The 22,233-nt window shown below is 56.8% G+C and overlaps 1 long non-coding RNA gene across 1 annotated transcript; it reads left to right on the forward strand.

Moving 5' to 3' along the window:
* The first annotated feature begins 1,980 nt into the window (after positions 1-1,980).
* Positions 1,981-22,018, forward strand: LOC138849184 (uncharacterized). Its single transcript, XR_011387614.1, has 3 exons — positions 1,981-3,697; positions 16,456-16,535; positions 18,049-22,018. It is a non-coding gene; the product is annotated as an uncharacterized lncRNA (long non-coding RNA).
* Positions 22,019-22,233: the final 215 nt, after the last annotated feature.

Here is a 22,233-nt window from a genome sequence, read left to right on the forward strand (position 1 = left end):
TCCCGTTGTACACAGAAGTGGGTAGCAAGGCCCCTCTGCCTCAGCTGGGCTCGCCCCCAAGGCTCTGCCCCTCACAGACTTGGTGTCAACCCCGCCCTCATCTTCTTGGCCCACTCAAACTCGGGATCCCCTCCATTCCATCAGCCAAGGGGTGTCCCCTGAGCTCAGACCCATTCCAGGCACTGTCACCAAGGGACACTGGATGGACGGCTACTCTGGGCTCAGTGTCCTCATCTGTGAATTGGGCACAGTAGTGCCAGCCTGGCAGGCCTGGTAGGGAAAGGTCCCCACAAACACCTGCCCTACCTCCCACGCTGCCAAGCCCTTCACCAGCCATGGCTTTTGGGACTTTCCTCATCCCCCCTATCTCTGGACAGCTCTCAGCACACTCCCGGGCCTGGGGACAGCTGCCTGGAGCTGCAGGTTGTCCGGAAGAGCCAGCTAGCTGATGGCCCAGACACATCCCCCAGGGTCTGCCCCTGGCTCGCGGGAGACACCGGGGGAATTGCACTCTGTTGAGAAGCCCTGGTGTCACACACAGTCTTGGTGGCCTCTGAGAAATGGGTCCTTAGGCTGTTGTGTAGTTGAGTGACCCTCGTGGAGACCTGTGCACATGTCGGTGGGCGGGTCTATCACTCAGCGTGGCCTCTTGATGCATTTGGGAGACGCAATGAACAAATGTATGAGGTTGCTGCCCACATAACATGGTCGGCTGCCTGACAGTGAACTTCCCCTGTGTAAGTAGAAGGCACGCACCCTGCAATAATGATGAAAAGGGTAGCATAATCAATGCACATCTCGGTGATATCATTACAAGTTCTAGCTGCTGCCCATAATGCCACATACTGTATTTTTTAAATAAAGATTTATTTATTTATTTATTTGAGAAGCAGAATTACAGAGAGAGAGAGAGAGAGAGAGAGAGAGAGAGAGAGAATCTTCCATCTTCTGGTTCACTACCCAGATGGCCACAATTGCCAGCAGTGGACCAGGCTAAAGCCAGGAGCCAAGAGCTTCCTCTGTGTCTCCCACATGGGTGCAGGGGCCCAAGGACCTGGGCCATCTTTTACTGCTTTCCCAGGCCACAGCAGAGAGCTGGATCAGAAGTGGAGCAGCCGGGACTTGAACTGGTGCCCATATGGGATGCTGGTGTTGCAGGAAGTGGCTTTCCTCGTGGCACCTCAGTGCTAAGCCCACAGGCTGCGTTTTTACAGCATGGCAGTGCAGTAGGTGGGTTTACCCGAGAGGCACCTCAAGCGCGTGGGTCCTGCTGTGTTTTGAAGCATGGCCCAACCCTGGCCATTGTAGCCATTTGGGAGTGAGCTAGCAGATGTGTGTGTGTGTGTGTGTGTGTGCCTCTCACTCCGTAACTTTCAAATAAGTTAATTTTTAAAAAGTTATTTGAGAGACAGGGAGAGTGCTCCCACCTTCTGGTTCATAACAGTTCATAACCCAACTGTCCATAATAGTTGGAGGTAGGCCGAGGTTGGTGCCAGGAGCCAGGAAAAGCAGCCCAGGCCTTTCACAGGGGTGGCAAGCACGCCATCGTGTGAGCCATCCTTGCTGCCTCCCATGATCCGTTAGCAGGAAGCTGGAGTCAGGAGCCAGAGGCAGCCTGGAAGCCAGATATTGCAATGCCGGACTTGGGTGCTCAGTGGCAGGCACTCCAGGGTGACGCTGCAGGCTCACCTCGGGCCAAGCCGCGTCCCACGGCTCTGGGGGAAGGGCCAGGCTTAAGAAGTTTGCGGACACCTCCTGCCCACTTCCTCCCCCACCGCGGGGCTGCCACTGCCGCCCAGAGCAACAACGGAAAACTTTAAGGACTTCTGAATGGAATTAGGCTCAGTTGAAGGCAGGCTGTGACTTCACAGCTCTGCCACAGGGCCTAAAGGGCGTCGAGGTCACACACGAAGTCTCCCAGGGCCCTAGGCACCCCAGGGCCCCCAGGACCCACGGGCCTCCCGGAAGCCCCTCTGACACTACCACAGTCTCCATTCCCGGGGCCCCCGGTCGCTTCCACTTCCGCTTCCGGTCTGGTGCACCTCCCACTAAGCGTCAGTACTTCCGGGGCACGAGCCACTTCCTGGTGTCAGAGCAAGGCCGTGGAAGCTTGCGGAGGGTTGCAGGGAAGAGGAGTGCGTGAAGAGCTCCCCAGGGAGATGTGAATTCCGTCTTGGGCTTGGTGCTCACCTGCACAGGACGCGGGTGGAGCCGCTGCTGTGCAGATCCACTCCTGACCGTTGCAACGCATGGACAGATGGACGGACAGACTGGGGGTGGCGTCGTCCTGGGGAGCTGCCTCCCATGGCTCCTCAGGGCCGTGAGCTCATCCGTCACGCTGGCTGACTGACCAGCCCAAAGTCCGCGTGCGACACCGCCCTTGAGGGCCGGGCAGGCCCCCCGGGCCCACCTCTCACACGCGGCCGATCTGCGGTGCGCGGTGTGCAGTGCGACTCGCGCGGGGTGGGGGTGGAGGCCGGCGGAAGCGCGCGGGCGCGGCGCAGAGCGCCTTTTGGACAGCTTATCTCTTGGCAAGATTAAGCCGGCTCTCCACGGAGGGGCCCGTATTGCAGGCCTGCGGGGAGGGCCCGGCCCGCCGAGTTTGCACCTTTTTACTCGGCATCTGTCCCTGGGATCAGGAGAGCCGGGAGGCTGGATTAGATGGGTCAGCGCCCTGATTGACAGTGACACTTCCTCCCGCGCCCCCGCCTGCCCCCGGCCTCTCCCGCTGTTCCTCTCCTGCCTCGCCCGGCCCCATCCTGTTCTCCAGAGCCGGCCTTGTCTTCTAATCTCCTTACCAGGAAATTATTTTCCTGGGTGTGAAATCCGCGGCCGAGGGGGAGGGCGGCGGATGAGCCCCGCCCTGTCCTGCGGCCTGACCGCGGGGCCTTCTCCTGGAGACATCTGTCACGGCCGTGGGGCAATCACGGCTAGAGGTGGCCCAAGCCGGGGCACTGCTACCTCGGGGGCTGGGGGATGCCGCCAAACTGCCCCTTCCTGCCTCCATTCAAGGGACTTTGTGGTCAAGGAACGTGCCTGCTACTGGCTGACTGGCCCCCCGCCAGGAGCAGGTGGATCCAGGATGGGATGGGGAGAGAAGTGTAAGTTCATTCATATATGGAAAATGTGTCAGAGCTGGCCAGGGAGCAAGTGAATACTTAATTATTACACGGTTGCTTTGGTTTGCTTGCCATGGAGCAAGGCCCAAGGCATGCTTACTGTATACCTGTCGTGGATTCAGTCGTCTGCCTCCCAAAAGGGGGGATGATGCCTTCAGCCCTGGACCCTGTGATGTCCTGGCAGATGTCACCAGGTAAAGCTGCATAGATCCTCCTGGAGTCAGGTGGGGTCTTAATCCAATATGGCTGATGGCCTTGGAAGAGAGAGTGACAGACACACAGACCATGTGACACGGAGGCGGGAATTGGAGCCAGGCAGGTGCAAGGCGAGGAGCGCCCGGGACTGACAGCCACAGCAGAAAGCTGAAAGAGGCAAAGCAGGATCCCACTGCAGGCTCCCCGGCGCGGAGCCTGGCTGACAGCTCAGTTTTGGCCCAGAGCCTCCAGGAGTGAGACAGCCGCTTCCTGCTGCGCTAAGCCACCCAGGGTGTGGTGCTTTGATGCGGCAGCTGCTGGAACGCAGTGCAGTGACCCCGTGGATGACTGTCGATGTGGAAGGCCGGAAGCACCAGCTCATGGTGGGTGCTCGCTGCAGGAGGGGGCGGATGGGAAGAGAGGCCGGGCACCCGCTGCCCCCTCCCAGGCCTGGCTGTGGGCTCTCATGTGGTTGACTGGGGAGCTCAGGGCTGGCTGGCCGGGGGTGGGGGTGGGACACATGGCTCTTGGCCACAGGTCAGCCATCGAAGGTACAAATACAAAGGGTACAGGCGTGGGTTCTTGCCGACAGAGTCGGGGGGGCTGGGATAAGGGACACCTCCGAGGGGATGCAGCTGCCTTTGAACCAGGTCTTCTGGAAAGGACAGCAAACCAGCTTCCTTCCGGCTCTGGAATCCCTCCTCCTCCTCCTCCTGTCCCTCCTGACCCTGTCCCGCTGTCATGCCGGCTTGATCCAGCTGCCTTGAGTCTGTGCAAGACCCCTGAAGAGGGGGCTGTGCATCCTGGAGCCCCCTAGGAGACCCTGGGCCTGGAGGAGCCATGTGTGTGGGGCGTCTGCTCTGACCTCTGCAGCAGCTTGCCCCCATCTTTCAGATGTGGAAACTGAGGCTCACTAGTCAGGCAGCTTGTGCAAAGACTCTGTCAATGCCAAGGCCAGTTAGGCTTCGACCCAGTTCCCTCTGACCTCACAGCTTGGGCCCTCTGTCTGCTGATTGCCCTTTCCCTTCTGAATCCTTCTGCCTGCCTTGGGAACCCTCCCTCTTTCCAGAATTCTGAAAGACCAGTGCCGTTAAGGATCCCTTGCTGCTACCATGCTGAGTCGTCTCCCAAACCAGTCAGTGTTTTCTCCCAGGGCCTCTGACATTCAGACTGTCTAGATTGACCAGACGCAGGTGCTGGAGAAGGCAGGGCCCGCGTCCTGCACTTGGCCCACCTGTTGACTCTCTCTGTAACCCTGCACAGCAGGCAGGAACTTCCAGTTACCTGGCGCCAAGCAACAAACTGCCCCAAACTTGGTGACTTAAAAGCACTGATTGGCAGACGGCTGTCATCTGGAGGCAGAGCTGGGCTGGGGGTACAGGAAGGATGGCCTCTCTTGTCCGGCACCCTGCTAGGGCTGTTGGCAGGAGCCTCTGGAGTCCCCAACGAAACAACTGATTTATTTATTTGAGAGACAGAGTGCTCCCATCCCCTGGTTCTCTCCCAAAATGCCTGTACCAGTCAGGATTGGGCCAGGCCAAAAACTGGGAGCCAGGAACTCAGCCCAGGTCTCCTTGTGACCGGCAGGGACCCAGTGACCTGAGCCATCAGCGCCGCCTCCCAGGGTCTGCGTGGGCAGGAACCTGGAGTCTGGAGCCAGAGGCAGGCATCACATCCAGGTACTCCAGTATGGAATGTGTCTGTCTTAACCGCCAGGCCAGGCGCCTCCCCGGCAGCCCTGTTCCTCGCAAGGAGGCGGAAGCCCTTTCGGAGGGGAAGTCCACGGGGTGCAGGTGCGCTCAGTCCTCTGCTCGCATCGCCTGGCCTGGTATCTCGTTAGCCTATTGGATCACGTGGCCAATGCCGGCATTGATGGGGGAGGGGCCCACCGGGCAAGTAAACCAGAAAGTGGCATTGAGATGGGACCATCTTCTGCCACATCCCGTGTGCCCCACATTTAAACAAACACACCTGGCCAGTTAGGCTGTTGGGCCCTTTCCATCTCTGCCGTGAAATAAATGTTCACGGAGGGCCATCTGGTTGCTGAAGCAACCGCTTGCAACAGAGCAGTGTTGTTTCATTTTCTCATCAACACCGCGAGACACGTGAGATTTTGCAGATTAGAGAAATGGGGCCCGGGGAAGCTAAAGCAGCTTGCTCAGAGACTGGTACAAGGCGGAGTGAGGGGCAGGTGTTCGCCTAGCAGGTAAGATGCCTGTGCGTCCCACAGGAGGACCTGGGCTTGGCATCCGGCTCTGGCTCCTGACTACAGCTTCCTGCTAATGCAGATGCTGGTATCAGGAGTGGCTTCAGTCCTTGGGCTCCTGCCACCAATGCAGGAGACCTGGATTGAGTTCCTGGTCCCCAGCTTTGACCTGAGCCATTCTCTGCCATCATGGTCACTGGGGGAGGGAGCCAGTGGGTGGGAGCTCCGTGTGTGTCCCCCTCTATACTGCATATGGAAAATGAAGGGGCCAGACCAGACACCACCCACTATCCATTCCCTCTTCCCCTGGGGCCACCTCCATCTTTCTCAGCCCCAGCCATCCGCGGGGCCCGCCCAGAGAGCAGGGCTCAGCCAGGCTTCTGTCTCGCCCTGGGTGGTGCACCCCTAGGAAATGTCTTGGGAAGAACCCAGGGCCACAGCCAGTTCTTTGAGAATCCTGAAGCCTGGGAGAGGAGGGGCCAGCTATCATCTGGCGCCGGAGAAGCCCACGGGGCTGTCTCATGGAGGGGCCGCTCCCTTGGGCAGGGCACAGCCGTGGCTGACCGCACTCCACACCACAAGGAACTGCTGAATACAAGGGTCCCGGAGGTCAGGCTGGGGCCATGGAGGCGGTGAGAGGAGCTGGGATTCGCTGGCCCTGCCGCCATGGGCTCCTGGTTTCCTGGCTGGGTGTGAGTGAGCCGTGCCCAGGCAAGCCATGGCTGGGCCGCCAGCAGCCTCAGAGAGTCCCTCTCCTGGCCAAGGGCTGCTTCCTGCTACGGACGTGGCCTTCCGCCCGTCCACGCTCCCATGTGGGACACCGTGTCCCTTCTGGCAGTGACGCCATCACCTGCTTCCAGAAGAGAACCTGCCCATTCACACAGGCGGCCGCTGCGCAGGGAAGATTCATTGTTTACAGCTGCTCACATAAATAACGTGGCTGGAGGAAGGCGAAAGGGCCCCGCTGTCCTGCCGGACCTCTCGGGGCAGGGGGGCTTCCGGCTTGTCTTCCTTTCTGGATGGAGTTCAGGACACAGAGAGCCGTGCATACACACGACAGGCTGGAGTGGGTCCACAGACACACACCTGACACCCAGATCTGCCAGCTGCTACGGTAACACACGTGTGCGCACTGTGTCTTGTGCCATGTGCCCCTGTTTACATGAGCCTTAGAGGTGTGTATGGGGACTGCTGCTGTGGCGTAGCAGGTTAAGCCACCTCCTGCAATGCCCGATTGTATAGGAGCAATGCTTTGAGTCCTGGCTGCTCCGCTTCTCATCTAGCTCCCTGCTAATGCGCCTGGGAAAACAGTGGGAAGATGGCCCAGGTGCTTGGACCTTTGCCATCCACGTGGGAGACACGGATGGAGTTCCTGGCTCCTGGCTTTGGCTTGATCCAGCCCTGACCCTTGCAGCCATTTGAGGAGTGGCACAGTGGTTGGAAGCACACGCACTCTCTCTTTCTCCAACTTTGTCTGTGTAACTTTACCTTTCAAATAAATAAGTCTTTTTTGAAAGGTCTGTGTACACATAAGCATGCTACAGATGTGGACTGTGTGCAGATGTGGCTGGGCCCTTGCATGTATGACTGCAGATCAGCCCTGCACGCATGTTCCCATGCACACCACGTCCATCCCACATGTGCGTGGCATGTGGGCGCGTGTACCTGAGTGCTCGTCTCTCAGTACGCATGTGGAAGGCCCTCCGTGTGTACTCAGTGAACGTGTGCATGCCCTCATTAAGATGCAGGATGCACTAGTTCCTCTGTGGGCACCCTCTGTGCGGGCATGCTGTCAGCCCCGCACGGCCGACTCTCAGCCACAGCTTAGCAGATCTGTGCCCTGAGCCCCTCCACCCCTGCCACCCTTCAGCCCCCTCATCTCCCTGGGATATACACAGGGGGTGTGGCCACTCTGGTCTGTGGGAAGACCTTATCCCTCCCTCCTGGGTGCTCTGGGGGCACTGGGTGCTCTGACCTCCCAGAAGTCTCCTGTGTCTTTATGCTTATCACCAGCATCCAGCACACGTGTGAGGATGACGGAGGGCTTGGGATTCCAGGTGAAACCCCTGCCTGCTTGCCCCAGCCCTTCTTACTCCTCCCCTGCTGGGGGCGGGGTACTGGGTCCGAGGCAAGGGGCAGCCCACCCACAGAGAACACACCCTGCACACCTGACTGAGCTTTTCAGAGCTGCCTGAGCCTGGGAGGCAAGCTCAGCCCAGCCTCTCAGTAAAACCTTGAAGATCTTGATCTGCCCCAATTTAGACTCACCATTACTTCTTTTTGTTTGTTTGTTTGTTTGTTTGTTTGTTTTGACAGGCAAAGTGGACAGTGAGAGAGAGAGAGAGAAAGGTCTTCCTTTGCCGTTGGTTCACCCTCCAATGGCCGCCACGGCTGGCGTGCTGCGGCCGGCGCACCGCGCTGATCCGATGGCAGGAGCCAGGTGCTTTTCCTGGTCTCCCATGGGGTGCAGGGCCCAAGCACTTGAGCCATCCTCCACTGCACTCCCTGGCCACAGCAGAGAGCTGGCCTGGAAGAGGGGCAACCAGGACAGAATCCGGCGCCCCAACCGGGACTAGAACCCGGTGTGCCGGTGCCGCAAGGCGGAGGATTAGCCTAGTGAGCCGCGGCACCGGCCTCACCATTACTTCTGTTTCGGGTTTCACTTAGTCTCTTCTACTCGCCCCCCTTATCTATGCCCTTAAGGTGCAGGTGCAGCTCGGCCCTCCTGGGATGCACACAGGCCTGGTGGGAGCCGGGGAGTGGGGTGGGATGGGGGACAGCAGGCAGTAAGGTGACACCTGATGTGTGACAACATGGCGGCCAGGGCTTCCCGCGAGAGGGCCACACTGTTGGGACAGAAGCCATGGCTCGGGGAGGGATAGAGGCAGTGGCCCCCGAGGGCCTGTCCCACAGAAACAAAGAGCAGCACGGGTCTTGCAGAAAGCCACAGGAAGACAGCACCTGCAGCCCCCGGCTGAGACGCTTCTCATGTATGGGCTCGAGCCTTTCCGATGGTGTGAGAGCGACACGCGCTCCGTGGAAGCTGACCTTAGCATCCTGAGTCTGGGTGCTTCCCAGGCTGGTGCTCACTGTCCCATCCTCTCTGCGGTGCTGCGCAGCCATGGGGAGAGGGGTTCCCAATCGACCCTGTGGCCCCCAGGGGGCGGTAGCGGATGCTGCAGAGCCGGGGATGTGTGCAAGGTCAAGTGGGTTAGTGCATTTTCTTTTCTTTTTAAAGATTTATTTATTTATTTATTTATTTGAAAGTCAGAGTTATACAGAGAGGGGAAGAGACACAGAGAAAGAGAGCTTCTGTCCCCTGGTTCACTCCCCAGATGACTGCACCAGCCAGGGCTGGGCCAGGCCAAAGCCAGGATCCAGGAGCTTCCTCCAGGTCTTCCACATGGAGGGCAGGAGCCCAAACACTTGGGCCATCTTTTGCTGCTTTTCCCAGGCCATTAGCAGGGAGTAGGATCAGAAGTGGAGCAGCCAGGATTTGAACTGGTGCCCACATGGGATACTGATGTTGCAGATGGTGGCTTAACTCTTTGCCACAGCGCCGGCCTCAATTAAATGCACTTTCTACTTAGGGTATTTTCCAATTTATGATGGGTTTCCTGGGATGCATGTAACCTCGTTGTAAATCAAGTGGAGAAAAAACACATGCAAAGGCCCTGTGGTTGATTGTGGCTGGAATGTGGTAAGGGAAGAGGGGCAAGGGTTGAGGTTGGAGGGGGAGGAGGCTCAGCTGTGCCGTGGAGGGAGTCTGGATTCCACTTGAAGGGGGCCAGGAAGTGACCACAGGTTTGGGCTGGGGAATGGCCAGGCACACACCTCGTGATTTTAGCCGTGAGGTCTAAGAGCGAGAGTAGAAAGAAGCTGCACGGAGCTGCCCTGAGCAGTGTCTGGGCACCCTTCAGGTGGGCACAGGGCCCACAGCCTCGCAGACCCTGGGGCGGCACTGCTGATGCCCTCCTATAGCCAACAGCCCCAGGCAGAGCCACTCACACATACACACACTCACACACACATATACACACACATACACACTCATATACACTCACACACAGCCATACACACATGTACACACAGTCATATATACACACATACACACACAGTCATACATGCATATACACTCTCATATACTTACACAGTCACATACATTCACACACATACACACTAATACACACATACACACAGTCATACATACAAATACACACACTCATATACTTATACAGTCATACACACATATACACACATGCACACAGTTATATGCACATATACACATACTCATATACTCACAAGTCACATACACACACATACATGCATTCATATACACTCCCATACACAGTCATACACTCACACTCATATACTCACACACATACATACTCAAACACATCATACACTCACATACTCATATGTAATCACACACACTCATACATGTGGACATACACATTCACACACATGTACACACACTCATATACTCACGCAGTCACACACACACTTGCTGACATACACTCACACATACATACCACACACATATACACAGTCATCTATAATCACACTGACACACACTTGCATGCACACTGACCTATGCTCACACACATGCTCTCATACATACACACAATCTAACATACTGACACATACACACATGTTCACACACACATACACACACATATTTACACACACATGCACACATGCAGAGACATGTAGCTCTTGTTCAGCCTGCAGTCTGGGACCCGTGGACTCCCAGCGCCTGCTCAGACGTCCACGCAGTGGCCAGTCCCCGCCGTCTTTCCCATTCCTTTCAGTCCAGCTCGGCAGCTCATGGCTCTGCATTTCAGTGGCCACACTTGCATTTGCAGTTCTAGCTGACCCTTTGGCTGATTTCTGTCTTATTTTGTGGAGTCCTGATCTTTCCTTGTCTTCCTCTGCACGGATTCGAGGCAGACTTCCTTCGCAGTGTCCTTCAGGTGGTTCTCGTGTTTCTATTCTTGGGTGCAGCCCGTGCCAAGCGTGCTGTCCGGCTCTGCCTCCTTGCCAACAGTGAGCTCACCTTCTGCAGGGGCTGTGTTTGCAGACAGAGCCCGGGGCTGGGGGAGGGAGCGGCTCTGCGGGGCAGTGTCTTCCCGATCCGCCAGGGCCCCAGGCTGTCTCTCTCTGGCGCTCTCTGCGCTGGGTTTCATGTTCATTTCTCAGCTTGGGGTTCCTCCTGCTTGGGGCAGGCTGCCGGTGACCCTCCAGCCCACACCTCTGGGTAGCATAAGCTTGAACTTTCAAATTCTCCCGCAAGGCCCTTTTAATCCCAGGCAGAGGGGACACACTCCATTTCCTGGGCCGGTGGCTGGAGTTTTCAGGCTCATTTGGCTGCCTTTCCAGGGTGTTAGCTTCTGCTACGTCTCCCTTCCAGCTTCCCACCTGCTCAGCCCCCAGGCTGTATCCACTGTCCCGACGGAGCACTAAGCCCCAGCCCCGCATCCCGCCCGGCTCTGCAGCATTGGCCTGAGCTGCCTGGTACCTCTGCTTTGCAGTCTTTGTCCCTGGCCCAGAAAGTTCCTTTGCCTTTCAGGGAAGTGCTGTATTTAAAACAGGAAAACCATGGTGCGAGTGATTGGACTTAAGCTGCTGGTTAAAATGCCTGTGTTCAGGGCTGGTGCTGTGGCTGTCATGTCCCTGCTGCTCCACTTCTGATCCAGCTCCCTGCTAATGCACCTGGGAAAGCAGCGGAAGGTGGCCCAGGTGCTTGGGCCCCTGTAGCCACATGGGAGACCCAGAAGAAGCTCCAGGCTCCTGGCTTTGGCCTGGCCCAGCCCCTGCCATTGTAACCATTTGGGGAGTGAACCAGTGAATGGAAGATCTCTCTCTCTCTCTCTCTCTCTCTTCTATCTGTAACTGTGCCTTTCAAATAAATAATAAACAAACCTTAAGGAAAAAATATCCTACATCAGAGAACCTGGACTTGATACTCAGCTTGGGCTCCTGGGAACCAGTGGAACCAGGACTCAGATTCGGGACATGCAAGTCCCGAATTTCTGCCCACCAGATGCTTCCATGACCCTCATGAGACCCGTGAGGCCATCTGGTAGGTAGGCGGCCATCTTGTAGGTAGGCCACCACATGAGCACACAGGGTGGCAGGCCCCAATTCAGGAAGGCTTCCTGGAGGAAGGGCCCTTGGTGAAAGCCGGAGGCCTTCCAGAAGTCCCCCATCCCTCTGGTCACTGGATTTCTGCTGCCCCTTGGCCTGCGCCCCACCCCATCTCAGAGGGACACGTGTCTCAGTCGACTGGGTGTTGGGAATCTGCCCCTGCCAGAACATTCTGTCCACCGGTTCAGACCATGGGCACATGCGTCTGGGTGGCCACCCTGGATCAGGTGCTTCTGGGCCACTCCTTGACCCCAAGTGTCCTCAAGGGAGCCGGCCTCCCTCTCCCTCAAAGACCCGTGCACCAGAAAGCCCGAGCGGTTTCTGATTGGAGAACCACAGCTACTTGGGTCAGGGCTCCTGGAACCGGGCCTGCAGCTGCTCAGTTCCTCCAAAATCCAATAAGGAAAGGCCCCTGGCTTAGATGGGGCAGGTCTGAGTTCAAATCCCAGTTTTGCTTTAAGTTCTGTGTTTGCTTTAAGTTTGCTTTAAGTTCCTCGTCTGTGAGAGGGGTTAATGGAACCTACCTCGTGAAGAATGGCGAGAATCCCAGGGTCATGTCTGTGATGTGGGTGACTGTGCATCAGCCACAGAGGAGATGGCCCATGCATGGGGACGAGAGCCACTCCAGAGCCCGTGAAATCATTCCTCCCCACACAGGAGAGGGGAGCTTGCGGAAGCGCCTGTGGGCTTCAGCCATGGGGTGGGGGGGGGGGGGGACGGGAGGCGGGGCCAAGAGCAGCCTCTGACCTCTGCAGACTCAGAATCACGGTGGGGGCTCTCTGCACCTGCTTCCCGACCTCGCTGTGCATCCAAAACTACCCGGATGTAAAAGCGTGCACAGATCTCGCCAGACGCTGAGGGAGTTGGGTCTGGATGGGGCCTGAAGACCGTCATTTCTCAGCTGGCTGCAGGTGGCGTTCACGCTGCAGGGCCTGGGAGCGAGGGAGTAGGGCTTCCACCGGTCGCCGGTCGTGTAGAGCTCCCACAGGGCCATCTTGGTGTGCAGCTGTGAGCCCTCCTTCAGTGAGGATGGCGGCGACAGTGACGGCGATGATGAGAAGACGGAGAGCCTACAGAGGTCTCGAGCTAGCTGGCTGTCCCTCCCGCCTGGCTCCCGGCCAGCCCTGCGCCTCTGCTCCCTGCAGGGAGGGCAATGGTGGGCACTTGGCAGTGTCACTGGCTAGAGGCGAGCTGGCCCCTCCCCCAAGTTATTCTGAAGCCTTCAGTGCCTCAAGTGGCCCTGGAGTTGTCCAAGGCTGGAGAGCCTTCCTCATTCCTGGGGAAGCTGTCCGCGTGGGGCTGGGGGCGAACAGTACCTGCCCCTGGAAGTTCAAGTTCCACTGAAGCCTGGTGGAAAGTTGGCTCCTTAGGGCTCCACGGAGAGAGGAAGACCTGGTCCTGTCTGGAGACCCCAGTGGCCACCCCTGGGACACGGTTTATGCTTAGCAGGTGCTGCTTTCCTGCAGCTACTATTGGGGGCTGTGCCCCCCCCCCAATCTCCCTCTGGCTCTTCTCTGTCTGCTGCACCCTGTCTGCACCTGTGCCCACCTGCCCGAGGGTGAGCTTCTACTCCAGTCTGCCTGGAGCCCTGGCGGCAGCCTGGGCCTGGGGCCAAGGGGCCTCCTCCCAGTCGTGCCTCAGTTTGTAGCTACAACACAGGGACTGGATGGCACAGTTTCCTGGGGCGGCTCTTTTACCTTGAGCCTTCCCAGGGCCATGGCTGCTGTGGGGAGCCAAGGGAGCCTGCAACGGCTGCACCCCCATGCTCCCCACTGAGCCAGCCAGCCCCATTGTGCACTAGGCCCAGGGCTGGGCCTCCTCTGCAGTGTGCTGTGGCAGCTGGCACTGCCTTAGCCTTGACTGTGTGACCCCAGGATCAGGGGAGCCCCTGGGGAGGAGCCAAGGAAACTGACCAGTGGAGCCCTTGGGGAGGAGCCAAGACCAGGCCTTGGATGACTCCTCCCTGCAGTGCTGCAGGTAGCGCTCTCTGGCCACCAGAGTTGGCAAGAACTTGAAGATGCTTCCATCCCTGCTGGTGGTGGGTCCTGGGGAGCTTGGAAGAGGCACTGGAGGGAGGGTGGAGGGGCAGTGTGAGATCACTGGCAGGAAGGCAGACATATGGGCTGGCCCTCACCTGGAGCGCTGGGCTCCCTACCCCAGGCAGGCTTGGGACATGTGGGGAAGGGGGCTGAGCAGCGGCCGCCCCTCCCCACTGAGGGACTGCCTGCAATGCTACCAGGCTAACTTCCCCCAGATCCAATACTTGACAACCATCCAAGGGGTGACTGAGACCCACAAGGCCCCCTGGAGTTAGGAGAGCATTCCCCGCCCCCCCCCCCCAGCCGGAACCCAGGTATCTCCCTTCTAGGTCTTCAAGAAGCAAAGATAACCAATAGTAAGAAGAGGCAAGAAACTATTGGCAAACAAAAGGGAACTGATCCAGCTGATCATTAATCAAAGAAACAACTGACACTCATCTGCTTCTTAATTATCAGAGAAATGATAGACTTTAAATTTTCTCTTTTAAAAAATATTGATTTGTTTATTTAAATGGCAGAGTGACAGAAAGAGAGGGAGATGAGAGAGAGAGAGAGAGAGAGAGATCTTCGATCTTCTGTCTACTGGTTCACTCCCCAAATGGCCCCAGCAGCAAGGGCTGGACCAGGCCAAAAGCCTTGAACCATGAACTCCATCCGGATCTCTCACATGGATGGCAGAGGCATGAGCACTTGGGCCATCTTCTGCTGCTTTCCCAGGCCATAGTAGAGAGCTGGAGCAGCCAGGTCTCAACTGGTGCCCATATGGGATCTGGCACTGCAGACAGTGGCTTTACCAGCTACGCCACAGCGCCGCCCCCCCCCCCATGAGTTTTTGAAGTGTCCTCATACAAAAGGAACTCTCTGTAGCAGCTTTGCAATGCTCCCATCAAAATCTGAAATCAAGCTCAAATGCTAAAACAGAGTCTAAAGTCATTTTCCTAGGCTGAGATTTCAGCAAATCAATGATGAAAGGCAAATGTAATCTGTAGTACCATTTTCTCTGTTGACAACGGGGAATCAGATGTGATAGCAACCCTGTTATGTTATGATTGTGGGTGGCATTTGATCGATGGCGAAGAGGAAGCTGTAGAACTGAAATATACAAATAAAAAAATTTAGAGGTTGTTTCCAAAAAATAGTGTACACAGTTGGCCTTCTGTGTCCTTGGGCGCCATGGCTGCAGATTCAATCAACCGTAAACAGAAAATATTTGGAAAAATAAAAATTGCAGCTGGGCTGCCGAGGTTGCGATGCCGTGAGCTGAGCCGCCACCTGCAATGCCAGCATCTCATATCAGAGTGCTGGTTCCCGCCTCGGCTTCTTTGCTTCTGATCCAGCTCCCTGCTCCTGCTCCCAGTAAAGCAGCAGATAACGGCCCAAATACCTGGACCCCTGCCACCCACGTGGGAGACCCAGATGGAGCTCCAGGCTCCTGGCTTCAACCTGGACTAGCCTCAGCATCAGGGCCAGCTGGGGAGTGAACCAGCTGCTGGAAGCTCTCTCTGTCTCTCATTCTGCTTTGCATAATAGGCTTAGGCTTCCTGGTCTCTCGTGGGCCGGATGGGGAGTGAACCAGCAGGTGGAAGATCCCTCTTTAACTCTACCTTTCAAATAAATAAATCCTTTTAAAAGTTAGATAATAAGTTTTGGTGTTCTATTCTCCAGGAGGGTGACTGTAGTTAACAATAATGTATATATCAAAATAGCTATAAGAGAGGATTTTTAATGTTTCCAACACAAATAAATGTTCAAGATTATTTGATTGCTCAAGTTTGACCTTCACATATTATACACATGGGACTAAACACATATACGCCATAAATACATGTGATTTTTTTAAAAATTATAATTAAATTATAATCTATGAGTTATAGATTCAATTATAATTTAAAAAAAAACATTTGAAGGGCCGGCACTGTGGTGTATCAGGTAAAGCCGCCTCCTGCAGTGCCAGCATCCCATATGGGCTCTGGTTCAAATCCCAGCTGCTCCTCTTCTGATCCAGCTCTCTGCTGTGGCCTGGGAAAGCAGTGGAAGATGACCCAAGTCCTTGGGCCCCTGCACCCGCGTGGGAGACCTGGAAGAAGCTCCTGGCTCCTGGCTTTGGATTAGCGAAGCTCCTGCCAATGCAGCCAACTGGGGAGTGAACAAGCCCCTGCCTCTCTGTAACTTTGTCTTTCAAATAAATAAATACATCTTTTAAAAAAGCATTTGAGAAGTAGACAGACAGATAGAGCTGCAACCCATTGATTCACTTTCCAAATGCATGCAAGCAGCCAGCACTGGGCTAAGCTGGGCTGGGCTGCATCTAGGAGCCAGAAACTCAACACAGGTCTCCCCTGTGGGTAGCAGGAATCCAGTCCCATGAGCCATCACCTGCGGCCTCCCAGGTGCAGTTAGCAGAACACTGGGGCCAGGTATCACCCTCGGGCACGCCAGTGAGAGACACAGGCATTTTGCTCACACATACAATTACTAGGTGTCGATTAAAAGTCTTTAGCTGCTGGATTTTCAAATTAAAAATACTAGGAACTTTCCACCCTTGCACGCAGTGAACTAGCCGAGGGCAGAGACTTCACCTTAACCAGCTCCTCACAGCCTCACAGGGACGCTCTCAAGGAATCTTTGCGGAAACCCAGATGGACAGCTCCCATAGGAGAAATCACAAACCAGTTAAAGGTCCCGTTTGGGTTGGAGAGAACGAGCGCCTGACCCCACCTCTCGGTATTTTTTGCACTTTCTCTAATAGGAGCCTCTTGCTTCTGAGTTGAAAATGCTGGTATTTTCCTGTTTCAAACCCCTCTGCGATTTCAGAAGGCGCTGCTGAAGGTAGTGTGAGCCCCCCACCCCCACCCCGACAGATCAACGCCCGCCTCTCGGGCCACCTGGTGGCAAAGTCACCTGCAAGAGACAGGCTCTTGCCACTGGCTGCTGTGGCCTCAGCCAGTCGGCTGCCATCAGTAAAAATGTTGTCTTTTACAGACCAGAAGACTGGCCAGGTGTTGAGTTCTTTTGTTCTTTTCCTGGGAGTGAGGGCAATTTAGACTGAGCCCTGCACTTGGGAACTGGAAAGAACGGACTTCAGAGCTGGCCAGGCTGGACTGCTAGCCACACCCCTACCAGCGACCAGGTGTCTGGGCAGGCAGAGGGCTTCTCTGACTCTCTGCTTCGCCTTCTCCAAGGCGAGACCCTGCTGGAGCTGGGGGCCGATCGGGGTGCCAGGGCCTCCCTCACCCGGTGGAGCTCAGCGGAGATCAGCTCGTGCCCCATGCTCCTCTGCCGTGACCACCTGGTGCTGGGGGGAGGCTGGCTCTCAGCCCGGTGCCCGGGGGGGAGTCAGCAGACTGTGGGCTGCTGGGCAGGTGGACCGGAGGCAGGGTAGCCACCCCCGATGCTCCAGCCCAGCCAGTCCCTGCCCTGCCTGGGGGCATAACTCTAGTGCCCAGGCTCCCATGCTGCCCACTGAGGATACCCCCAGAACAAGCCAGTTTTCTGGTCCTCTTTCTCTCTGGAATCAGAGAGAGCCATGGTCGTTCCCTCGGGAAACTGCAGGCAAGCGCAAGGGGGAGAATTGGAGAATGCTTGTGCGTGCCGCTTGGGACCCAACAACGGTGACGTGAGAAGGAGCCATGCCCGCTGGGGCTCTCAGCACTCCAGTCCTCGCCATGGTCCTGGGAGGCAGATGGCAAACTGGAGAGGACAGGGACGGGAGTGGCTTGGCCAAGGCCACATGGCCGCGAGGTGGCCCGACTGGGACGTGCCAGAGTCTGTGTGACCTCAGAGCCTGGACTCTGGCTCTCAAAGTGATGTTTGTTGTTGCAGTGGCTGCCGCTGTTGCTAATACGCTCGTGCCCACAGAAGCCTGGGCCGGCGCCACCACCTTTCCCCTGGCCTGAACACAGTGCCTGGGAGCTGGCCCTTTAAGGCTCCCGGCTGTGGTGCAATCGTGCTCCCTGGAGCTGGTGGCATTACTGCTGCAGTGAGGAATGTCCTCTGGGGAGATTGAGTGCCTGGTGACAGACATGTGGACTTGCTTCACCCGCCCTGCAGGGCTCCATTCAGCCCCAGGCAGACAGTGCACGGGGGAGGGGGTGGGGCGGTGGTCAGTCAGGGAAAGCCAGAGCAAATCAGAGAGGAGTACAGGATGCTGGGCGGAGACCCGGGAACCCAGGAGCGAGAAGCAGTTTTCTGTGCCAGGCCCATGGACTCAGTGAATACCCGGCAAGAAGCCCAGCAGGGTACATGCCCATTTTACAGAGTGGGAGATGGAGGCTCAAGACACGTGAAGTGACTTGGCCAAAGAATGGGTCAAAAGAACTAAGGGAATCTTTGCTTACTGCAGGGAACCTGGTATCTGCATTGCACGCTGGGAGCGAGCCCCAGGGACTCCAGTTTGCTGCCCCCAGCACTGCCAGCCTGCCTGTTGCCAGGAGCCAGGCGCTCCACACAAGGCTCTGGGCTCAACAAGCTCCCTGTCTCCAGCTGGTGAGAGACCCCCTCCGTCAGCCTGCCCAGGGGCCCTTGCACCTGCTCTCCAGCGGGGTGACCTACCTTCCCAGTCCGCCCCGTGTCCATCCTGGCAGTCATGTGTGGGCACTGCCACCTCTCGAAGTCTCTCCTAACTGCACAGCTCCCAGGGCTTGCCCTGTCTCTGGCACAGCCATGCAGAGCCCCGGCCCTGGCCAGGATGGAGACTGCAGCTCCAGCCTCCCTGCAGCTGCCTCCCTCCTCTGTATGACCAGGAGGAGGAGTTCAGGAAGGAACCTTCCAGGGCGTCTCGGGAAATCAGACAAGTATGGTGGGCTCATTCCCGTCTCCCTGGCACCTGCCCAAAGCACCAGCCTGGAAGGGCGACTGCAGGCCCTCTGACCCTGAGCCTCAACAGCTGGGTTTGCTGGACGTGGGAGCCAAGGTCAGCAGCCTGGGTGGGCCAGCCGGCCCTCCAATCGGTCATTAGACCCAGCAGGCTAGGATGGGCCGACTGGCTAGCCTGGGTCATAAACTCACCCCAAGAAGGGGTGGGGTCACTTTCCCCAGGTCACGGGGAACAGCAGGCAGGGGAGACGGTGGTGATGGATGGCAGGGAGGCAGGAGCTCTGCACTGCACCTCTGCTGGCGGCTGCTCACGCCTGCTGTCTCTACTTCTTCCTTCACAAAACGCGGGCCTTTTCTGTCTGAACCCCTCCTACCTCTGACATTCTGGGCCCTCCGGTCATCTTCCTGCTTCGTGCTGATCCCTGAGAGCCAGAGCCGGAGCTTGCTGTGTGCCAGCCCAGCAGAGGGGGTTTCCTGAGCAAAGGGCTGAAGACCAGATCTCCGTGGGCCAGCAGCCATCCGTCACATCCCTGCTCCGCGGGGCAGGGCCCGGGCCAGGGCACTCAGCAAGCGCTCACTGCGTGCCTATGCTGCACAATGGAACTTAAATGCAGTTCTGACCTCTTTCATTGAGAACTTTCCCGATGCACAGTCTGTGGGCGTCTCCCAACACTCCAGGGGCAGTCAGATGGCACGAGCAAAAGACAATGGGAGGGGCCGGCGCTGTGAAGTAGCGGGAAAAGCTGCTACCTGCAGTGCCGGCATCCCATATGGGCACCGGTTTGAGTCCTGGCTGCTCCACTTCCGATCGAGTGCTCTACAAAGGCCTGGGAAAGCAGTAGAAGATGGCCTGAGTCCCAGGGCCCCTGCACCCACGTGGGAGACCTGGAAGAGGCTCCTGGCTTCTGACTTTGGATCAACCCAGCTCTGGCTGTTGCGGCCATCTGGGGAGTGAATCAGCAGATGGAAGATCTTTCCTTCTTTCTTTCTTTTTTTAAAAAGATATTTATTTATTTATTTATTTGAGCAGTAGAGCTATAGAGAGAAAGAGGGAGAGACAGAGAGACAGAGAGAAAGGTTTTCCATCCACTGGTTCACTCTCCAAATGGCTGCAAAGGCCAGAGCTGGGCTGATTCGAAGCCAGCAGCCAGGAGCTTCTTCTGGGTCTTCCCCGTGGGTGCAGGGGCCCTGGGACTTGGGCCATCTTCTACTGCTTTCCCATATCTGATGCAGGTGCCACAGGGGAGGTTTAGCTCACAATGCCACAGCGCTGGCCTCGGAAGACCTTTATCCCTTTCTCTCTCTGTTTATAACTCTCCCTCTCAAATAAATAAATATTTTAAAAAAGAAAATAAAAAGACAACGGGAGCCGAGAGCGACAGCTTGCGGAACGCCAGGTCTCTTGGTACAACCATGGAAGTTCAAGGTGCTCAGAGCCAGGGCCACACCTGCAGGAGGAAGTGAGGCTGGAGGGGGGGCCTGAGGGTGCAGCTGGCAGGGTGAGCCGCAGAGCTGCTGAGACCCAGTGCGAGATGACCCTGTGTGCCCTCGCTGAAAAGGGCAGGGATGAGTGTCAGGAGAGACACTGCTTCATAAACAAAGCAATGTCCTGTCTGCGTGGCCTCTCTCTCTCTCTCTGTTAGCCTCAGGGCCTGTTGGTTTGCTATTTCATGCCATTCTGAGGAAACAAAAGTAAAACTGTAACATTATTAGTGTGCATTTAACCACTGATTTTATTACGGTACAATGGCAGGCAGTTTTAAAGGCAAACTGAAGTCTATTTAACTCGAATGGGGAAATGACCAAAATTGCACAATGTACATTTCACCGCGTCTGCACCGCGTGTGTTTGGTGCATGGACAGGGGACGGTCATCTCCCTCTTGCTCTTTCCCTCCTTGCTGTGTGCATGTCCTACCCACGCTCTCTCCCTTCGGCTTCCTTCTGAGAAAGGAAAGACGCAACAGGAAAGAGCCGGGGCTGCCGTGTCTCCCGCCTTTCTTCTTCGGCATCATTGCCAGGATCAGCCGCTGCCCAAGACCGGGAAGGAGTGTGTGCAGAAAGGATGTGATGAGGTTCCTGTAGCTCCTGCGCTCCCCTGAGCCCCACAGCTTCCGTCCTGCGCTGGACACAAGCTCTGGGTCACGTGGGCAGCATGGCCTCTCGGGGCTGTGGTACTGCTCAGTCGCAGGTGGAATTCACTCGCACTGCACTCACATGGGCGCTGCTGACCTCTCCAATGATGTGGACCTCCCGGAACTCTGTGCTCGAGGCCCCATAGCTCTGCCCACGGCAGGCCCAATGGGCCCATCAGACTTCGCTTCCAAATACAAGACCAAAGAGCCGATGGCTAAGAATTTCAAGATGGGGCCGGCATTGTAGTGCAGCAGGTAAAGCTGCTGCCTGTGATGCCAGCACCCTATACGGGTGTCAGTGTGAGTCCCGGCTGCTCCACTTCTAATCCAGCTCCCTGCTATGGCCTGGGAAAGCAGCAGAAGATGGCCCAAGTCCTTGGGCCCCTGCACCCACGTGGGAGACCCGGAAGAAGCTCCTGGCTCCTGGTTTCAGCCCGGCCCGGTCCCAGCCATTGGGGCCATTTGGGGAGTGAACCAGCAGATGGAACATATTTCTCTCTGTGTGTTTCTCCTTCTCTCTCTACAACTCTGCCTTTCAAATAAATAAATAATTTTTTTAAAAGTTGTTTTTATCTTTAACGTGAGCTAAGCCTCCAGTTCTCCAGGAATTCTGATTGACTTCTCCTGAAGGAGAACCAAAGGGAGCCACCCTGGTCAGAGGAGTGACTGCTGACTCATCCTGGGGCAGATGGGCCTCCCACCTCCCCCTCACCCTGGGGCTGATGTCATCCAGGAAGCTGTGGGACAGTCACAGGTGTGTGGCGCACAGGATGGCAAGCGCCAAGTAACGAGATCCAGCAGGCAGAGGAGGCGGCTAGAGGAAGATAAACATTGACAATAAACTTGAGGCCCAGTGGGGACCTGACAACCCCCAGCAACCCCTGTGACTCTGAAAGGCCTCGATTCTCAGTTTCGGTGGTAGCTATTGGAGGTGCTGGGTGAACGCCCACACTGATGGGTCAGATCGACCCCCCAAAGAGCCCAAGGACCCCACAGCCTCCTGGACAGGTCCCTGGGCTGTTGGGAGGGGCGAGGCAGGGACACCTTTCTGGGATTACATCTTGGTGTTAGGTCTGTGCAGCACCCAGCAGTTGTTGGCTAATGAGGTCATTTGCCTGATTTGGTTTTCAAAGTTCCCGAGCTGAATAAACACTTAAATTCCTGCTGGACTTCCCCCCGGCTTCCCTCCAGATGTTTGGCGTGGTGTGGCGACCACAGTAAATACACGGGTCTCAAAGTCCAGCAAATGAGCAAGAGGGCGTGCAGGTCTGAGACCGAGACACAGCGGGCACCCTTGGGCCCGGGTCGGGGGAGAGGCTCCCGGCATTGAGCTCAGCGCTGGCCCACACCTGCCCCAGCCATCAGAGCTCACCACGCGCTGGAAATGCAGCCGGGAACGGAGGGCGGCTCAGAGGGTGTGTGTGCGCACGCGCGGTGGGGAATGTGCCGCAGGACTGCGTGTGTCCTAGCTGGCAGCAGCGGTGGCCGCAGCGGGGCCGGGCTCTGGGATCCATTTGTCCATCCCTCGCGCCAGATGTGGCTGATGGGAGAAGTGGGGAAACTGACAAGCCGTGGTTAC

This window comes from Oryctolagus cuniculus, chromosome 3 (genome assembly GCF_964237555.1).
Source record: "Oryctolagus cuniculus chromosome 3, mOryCun1.1, whole genome shotgun sequence".
NCBI lineage: Eukaryota > Metazoa > Chordata > Mammalia > Lagomorpha > Leporidae > Oryctolagus > Oryctolagus cuniculus.